Below are 8,546 nucleotides of genomic sequence, written 5' to 3'. Positions count from 1 at the left end.
CTTGCGAAAGTAAGCACTACAGATTGTCAAATGTAGGAAAATGTTTCTGAATTCCGTTATAGATCCGCCCACTAGATCTGCGTTCGTTAGAAGACAGTGAGAGTGAGAGAGAGAGAGAGAGAGAGAGAGAGAGAGAGAGAGAGAGAGAGAGAGAGAGAGAGAGAGAGAGAGAGAGAGAGAGAGAGAGAGAGAGAGAGAGAGAGAGAGAGAGAGGAGAGAGAGAGAGAAATATTTCCCAAGTCTCTTACTAGATTTGACAAGCTGTAATATTAATAACAAGTAAAATTGCAATCAATATTGTGTTTTAACTTCGAAAGTTCAAGAACAACTAGCTGAGGCGTGCGAACTGAACGAAAAATCAAACCAAATAACAAAAGACGTATCAAAAATTGCAAAATTGTTATGGATGATGCTGATTTGGCAATTTCACGCAAATGAATAATTCATTTCTATATCAAACAGAAACGAGATTCTACGCTTAGGGACATTTATAAAACTATCATCTGTGTTATTGACTATCAGAGTAGCGGGAGTCTTTGTGACCAGGAATTCATAATTTGTAGGGTATTTAACAAGTGATTTTAACAGTATTTTGTATGCAGTTTACGGAAAAAATAGTAAAAAAATTCTATCATCTATAGAGAAGTCACAAATTCCACCTGAAATTTTCTTATTAAATGAGTTTTTAGGTTCGGTATGGGTTCGATGTTTCTGTATTATATAGCCTATATAAGCGATAAATTGAGTCTGAATTAGGGAGCTTTTATGGTGAATAAGTTACTAAATAATGTGAGTGTATATCTAAGATAAAATACGGTTTCAATTTACTACAGCTACTCTGGACTTTTCGTGAAGACTTGAAGTTATTTCAATGTTCTAGGTCAACAAAGTGGTTACACTACACACAAGCACCAAAAAGGTTGAAGTGATCATACCAAGGAACGTCTAAAAAACGTTCGATCATAATACATTGTGGTGGTAAAAATGGATTTGTATCTAATTCATACATTAGATGGAAATCAAATAATAATACAGGTATCTATCACAACGACATGAATTTTTATAATTACAAGAAATGGGTGTTGGTATAGTTGATTCCGAATTTACCATCAAGAAGCGTTGTGATGATCGATAATGCACGATATTATAATGAACAAATCAACAAACCGCAAACGACAACGACCAAAAGAGCCGATATGCATTTGTGGTTATCAGAGAGGAATATTTAATTTTGAATGAACATGCTGAAACGTAAATTACATGTCACCATAGACAAATGTAAGTCAACATTCAAGCGGTATGAAATAGATCAGTTCTTTCAAGCAGCAAATCACAACGTTTAACGATTATCACCATATCACCCGCATCTAAATCCAACTGAGTTGGTTTGGACTTGGACTGAAAGATTACGTGGTAAATAAAAATGTCTCTTTCAAATGTCATGTGATGTCATGAGTTTATTATATTTCCTGATGAAATATCATTTTGTTGGCATTCATGTATCTAAGAGGCACATCTAGATTTTCCAAGCTGTAATTACGGAAACTGAAATATTCACCTGCCCAGTTTTCATATATCAGAAAGGAAAATATGTGAAATAAATCCATCTTTCAACCGCCGAATTTTGTGTACATATAAAAATATAATTTGATTTTGTTCATTTCATTTACTTATTTTCATAATGCTAACTTTCCTCACATGGATTCAACGCAACGAAAAATATGGCAATAAATGGAAAACTTATTGAATATGAATGAAACATGGCTTTTTCTCGTGAACCTCTATTTCCATTAAAAAATAATGGGTATTCAAATCGGAAATCAATTGTCTAAAAATTTTTCTAGTCATTTTTTATGAATTTTGAGATTCGAGAAAAATGGCAAATATCATTTTTGAATGGTGATTCAATATAATTTGAATTTTTAACGGATAATTTATAATTATTTCTGTTTCAAAAAAAATCATTTATTGTAGAATATTTTTTGGTTTTGAGAAAGAGAAAACCAATCAATGTCAAAAATATTGTTCACCATCGTTGATGGACATTAAAAGTGATTCAATTTTACTATATGTATCCTGTGTTCAATTCATTCCAAACACTTGAGACAGTTTCTGAGAACCTTATTAGCAAAAGCTGAAATTATTGCTGTATGTGAAACAAGTGTGCACACACATTTGTTTCACAAATTATTCTTCTCGTACATTGTTAATTATAAGCAGAAAGATAAATATGATTCTTCTGATTGGTTAAAAATAAACATCCTGGAGAACAGAGTATATTTCACTGTGTATTTACCATTTCAAGTTCTATCTCCAACAGTTACCAGGTGTTTCTTACAACATCTCCTTGTAGTTGTTCATAGTATATTTCCAGTGACACCCCACTAACGCATCCCTTCTCTAATCCTAATTCCTCCCGCTTTACTTGTTATTCATCTGGTTTCCTAGATGAATAAGGGATTGATCGGGAGTGAGTTCACAGTAACTCATAGATGTTTGAATAATTGAATAGTATAACTGTCAACCAAACATATTTCATGTAGGTGTTTGGCATTTCGTGAAACTAATGAACAAACAGAATATCTGAGTAAGGGAGCTGGCAAGGTTACGAGGTGGTAGATTGATTACTTTCTTATCCGCTGTGTGGGTGTGAAAATGCATATATCGATTGGTCCAACGAAAAGTATGCACCTTGCTTTTCTCCTTTTTTTGTAACTTAACGCAAAAATGCTCGGACAGGTCAATTTTGCTTTCGAGGGGGACACATTTCAGATGTACTTTTCTACCTGTGCCTTCAACCCCCTAGCGAGGGTGAGTAACAACCCTAAAATTTTAAATGGAAAGTGGGGTCGAGTGATACATCATTTGAAAGGACACAAAATTCTCTTTCCAATGATACATAATTTGTTGTATTTACTTGAATAGTTATAAAAATAGCAAGAACATTTACTTGATATTTTTGGTGTTAGTGACAATGCGGAAAAAACGGCATTTTCATCACTACTACATTCCTCAATTTCTCTCGTGCGTTTTTTGGTTCAAATAACAACAGCAGATAAGTGTACAAAAATAATTTAGGCAAACGTTGATCGATTCAGTTCGGTTGCTTTTGAAATTATTTCAACTTTACTGTAAAAATGGTTTATTCCATTCCTGAACGAGTTGAAATTTTTAAACTTTTTTATCAACATAATAGTTGTGCTAGACTTACTGCTCGCCTCTTTAATAACAGTCATCCCGGGAAAAATGTACGTTGCCAAGTTAGTCCAAAAGTTTGTCGATACCGGATCTGTCTATAATATGAAGCACCAGCCTCGGAAACCGATCAGAAATGAAGCAGTGGAAGTCGCTGTTTTGGGACATGTTGAATTGGATGTTACTCAAAGTACCCGTCAGCTTGCTGCAGCCTCAGGTGTCTCCCGTTCGTCCATAATACGGATATTAAAAGCCTATAAATTTCATCCGTACAAAATCAAATTAGTACAGGAACTCAATGAAGATGATCCTGATAGAAGCCTGCAATTTTGTGAACAACTGAGCCAGCTACTAATTGATGATCCGCACCTATCATTCAACACGTGCTTTTCCGAGAGAGTACATTTTTTTTAATGGAGCTGTGAATAGGCATAATTGCCGGTCCACACCCAGAACCCTCAAAAAATCAATGTCTGGTGTGGCATATTAGGTAGTCATATCGTAGGACCACTTTTTATTCCTGGGAATTCAACTGGTGAGGTCTACCTGAACATGCTTGAAGATACAATTGATCCTCTCATAACAGAAATAATTGAAAATGATCAAAATCATAATGATGATCGGCTTCATTTCCAGCAAGATGGAGCACCTCCTCACTATGTTGCTCCGGTAAGAGAGTTTTTAGATGACCGGTTTCCTGGACGGAGGATTGGAAGGAGAAGCCCCATAGAATGGCCTGCCAGGTCACCTGATTTATCGCCTTTAGACTCTTTCCTTTGGGGACACTTGAAAAATAAATGTTTTGCTACGCAGCCCGAGTCCATAGTAGATCTTCGCCAACGAATTACAGCAGAGTGCAGAAGTATAACACCTGATATGCTACAGAATGTTAGGAATAGATTTGAACAAAATCTGTCTGGAAGCAAATGGGTCACATTTTCAGCACTTGCTGAAGTGGGATTCTACTAAGTCAATTACACATTTCAAAGTACTGGGTTGTAGTTGTTTTTCTTCATAATACCTACATGTTTGAGTGAAATACAACAAATTAGATATCATTGGGAAGATAATTTTGTGCCCTTTCAAATGATATATCACTCGACCCCACTTTCCATTTAAAATTTTAGGGTTGTTACTCACCCTCGCTAGGGGGTTGAAGGCACAGGTAGAAAAATACATCTAAAATGTTTCCCCCTCGAAAGCAAAATTGACCTCTTCGAGCATTTTTGCGTTAAGTTACAAAAAAAGGCGAAAAGCAAGGTACATACTTTTTGTTGGACCACTCTGTATAGTGAAACATCAGCCAGATATTTTTTTGCATCAAAAATCTTGATACTATTCTGAAATGTTGAAATTTTTGTAATCTGTTCAAAATGTGGCGTCTTTAGACAAGTACTAATACTAATAACGAGTGTGATAACAACGCAGACTTATTTCAGTGTAGTGGTTCCAATAGCGATGGCGAATAAGCAAAAAAGAGATGCTAGTGAATGAAATTCGAATGCATATGAATATTGAAAAACAGAGAATATGTTTCAGTGTATATAAAAATTTACATCTCAAGTTCGGTTTCAGGAAAACACACTATTACAAACAACATCAGATTTGACCGATTCATTTCTGTCAACAAACCTTATGAACGCAAGACGCGATGTGATACAGGATTATCAAAACCTTTAGATGTTCATCTGATGAAATCATTGAAAAAAAAAACAATATACGACTATTACAAAAGTAATGAGATTCCTACAACTGAAATCATAAGGAAGAAATTGAATACTACCGGCCATAACGTGACCTTCTGTGACAAAGTTCTTCAGAATTGGATAAAGAAACTAGGATTTAGATTTAAAATAATGAACAAACGTCAAGCGGTCATGAAAAGCAGAAGAGTAATGGAATTGCGTTATAAATACTTAAAATAAATAAATAAATATAGACAAGAACAACAGCAAATTTTCTATTAGGGCGAATCTTGGTATGACACTCACGACACAGTTATGAAAGGGTGGACAGATGGTTAGAGAATGTGTACGCCTAACATGCCTGCAAACAAATGATCGCGACTAATAATTTTGCATTGCGGAGATAGTTAGGGATAGGTTCCGAATTCTTTGAAATTATGTGGACTGCAATGTTGACTATCATAAGAACATGAGGGCTAATATTTCCGGGGAATGGTTTGAAAACACCTTGAATCCGAAATGGGATACGAATAGTGTAATAGTTCCTGACAACGCTTTCTATCATTCGCGACAGCTCATGAAAGTACCGAATAAAAAGATCAAATAAAAAGTTTTTTAATGGATAACAATTTGTATTTTGGAGATTGCTGAACCAAAAACCAACTACTTGAAGTTTTACAGACAAACACATTTGAAAAAGTATATTCCTTCGAGAGTATGGCTGAAAAGTATGGACACACCGTACTGAGACTTCCCCCTATTTTTGTGTTTTCAATCCTATTGAGTTGATTTAGGAAAAATTGAAACAGAGCATCAGGCGTAAAAATAATTTTCCAAAATTATATTAGATGGTAATAGTGCTAAAATAAGAAGTATCTAATATTACCGAAGAAGATTGGCAGAAAAGGATTAAGAAAGTAATTTTAGTTGAAAAAGACTATATGGAGATTGGACACTTCTATATTATTGGTGGAAACACATTCTTTATTGATTTAAGTGATAGTGCAACAGAGAATATGGAAGAGGTTTTTGTGGCATTGAATTGAACCTGGTTACTTTCACCCGAATTAGAAATCACCTCTAGATCCTCCTGCTGCCGGTGAAGATGTGCATTCGCAGCCGATGTCGTGTAATCCAAATGAAATGTAAAGGACAAGTGTGCTGTCGACAACAAAGCAATATATTGGATTCTTGGTTTTTTCCAATAAGTCGTTAATACACATTAAAAAAAGCTTGGAAACAAATGGGATCCCTGGGGAACACCAGCGTTGATGGTGAAAATATTAGAGAGATATCCATGAACGGCCACTTGCAGGGAACGTTCTATTAGGAAGCTGGAGAGCCATACACAAAAATTATCCAACAAGCCATAGCATCGAAGTTTGGCCAGCAAATCCTTATGCCACACACGGTCAGAGGCCTTAGAAATATCAAGCGCAACAGATCTTTACTCTCCATATTTCTCGATTGCGTTATTCCAAATATGGGTGACATAGAATGAAAGGTCGCCTGTTGATCTTCGTTTCCGAAAGCCATATTGATAATCGCTCAATATGGATAAGCCTTTCGAATATTTGAAGATATGGTGTTTTATCGGTATTCTCCATGATTTTTTATCACTGATAGCAAAGCGAATGATATATAGTTATTTGGAATATTTTTCTTGCCCTTTTGGGAATAGGCTGAATGCGAGATTATTGAATTACTGAAATATTATAAAATTATTGGTATTTGGTTGTTCAACTGGTCATTTCCTGACTTATGATATATAAAAATATTGCAACCTCACCAGTTGCTATTTTTTCTCTATTCCTCTTAAACTTTCGTTGGCAAAACGTATAGTCGAAAATATATTGCGGTTCACAGTAAACAATGAAATGAATTTTTTACCGCGTCGTGATCTCATTTTCGTCGTCCCTTTTCGTAAAGTATTTTTGCAGGAAATATCATTTCACTTGCATGAGATATTGTCTATAAAAATATTTATGTTGGGGTCCCTGATATTCTGTTCAAATGACGGGGATTGTTTTTTTTCTACAGTACTTGCCTCATGCCGAAGAAGCAAAATGAATTCAGTTTAACGATTTTATAAGGTGGAATAGTAAGAACGATTGAATTACATTTATGAGTAAATTATTGTTTTGTTTTCAGCTCTCTGGACTTGACAATTAGGGCTTCATTTTTCTTCGCAACAAATCATTCATTGGACGAGAATCAAGCATTTTTTATTTCCAAGAAGTATGATTACACCAAATATTCACCTTCATCTTTCACTTTTATTTTAGGGATGTTGTCACAATGTGAATCATTGGGGACGTTCATTCACTACACTTTCACTTTTTCTCTTTTACTCTTCTGAAAGTTTTGATAAAGAAATGCAGATGCGTTAATTGACAGTATAATTGATATTATCTGCATCATTACTTTGTTCTGTGACATTACTATTCTGCTATTAGGTGTAAAGTTTAGATAACACCGACAAAATCAACAAGCGACTCGACCGGGCTTCTCAGGGGTAGCAGAGCATATAGGTACTACTGTCTTGAATTTATTAATTCATCAATTTTTATTTTGTCCCTTTAAATTAGTCCCCTCAGATATAATACACTTGTGCAAGATTTTTTCCAATTTTCGAACCTGATCTGATATGCACTTTTTGGTATGTCCTTTTTCTCTTTCAGCGATTCGGTTTTTATCTCCTTAACCATCAAAAAACGCCTTTCTTTTATGTGTCTTTTCAATAATGGAAACAGGAAAAAGTCGCAGGAGGACAAATCTGGTGGATACAGCAATGACGAGTGATGCGAAAGCCATGAATTGTTTTCTTCGTAGTGCTTTACGCAAGGGGCGCATAACTTCATTGATCGTACGACCATGTAGCGAAAACACACAACGGCACGGCGATTGAAGAAAACAGTGAGCAAAACCTTGATTTTTGATCGAAGTTGGTGGCTTTTTTTTGGTCTTGACTCTTTTGATGGGCTTTTCCATTGGGACGTTCGGACCATTCACTCATGAGTGTCATCATTTTTCGGGTTTGAAGGCCGTTCATTTTTGGCGCGAGTGGCTCTCTTTTTCAGAGGTTTTTACATCCTGAGATAGTCTTTGATGACTGGGTATTACGGCTGCCTGAAGCGTATTTATGTTGACTTGGGTGGACTGCTGGGATAATACCTATTCCTGGAGTAGGTGAATTGTTAATAACATTCATGGTTTGTTAGAAGGTGGTTGACAATGTTTCGTGGTTCGGACTTCCATTGTCTAATATGATATGAATTGATTTGAAATCCCTGAAAAAAATAAAAGATCAACCGAAAATAACAATTTTATTAAGTTATCAGCCGAAGACGAATGTGGATACTAACAATCGAAACGTCGTGACGTAACTGGGTTTGGAATCTTTTAATTTTAATTTTTTTTTGTTAATAATATTTTTTAATTTTCAGCTTTTATTAATATTTCAATTTTTTATTTTCTGGTTGTAGCTTGTATATTATTTCCTTGTAATTTCAGTTTTTTGTTTCTAATAAAATTGTAATTTTCGGTTGATCTTTTATTTTTTTCAGGGATTTCAAATCAATTTATATCATATTAGACAATGGAAGTCCGAAGTGATGAAAAACATTCATGGTCTCTTTTCTACCTGCCGTCATGTTGTTGTAATTA

The sequence above is a fragment of the Leptinotarsa decemlineata genome, unplaced genomic scaffold (genome assembly GCF_025532065.1).
Source record: "Leptinotarsa decemlineata unplaced genomic scaffold, Ldec_3_MD MMD2_tig00000008_RagTag_RagTag, whole genome shotgun sequence".
Taxonomy (NCBI): Eukaryota; Metazoa; Arthropoda; class Insecta; order Coleoptera; family Chrysomelidae; genus Leptinotarsa; species Leptinotarsa decemlineata.
Note: the sequence above shows the minus strand (reverse complement) of the source record.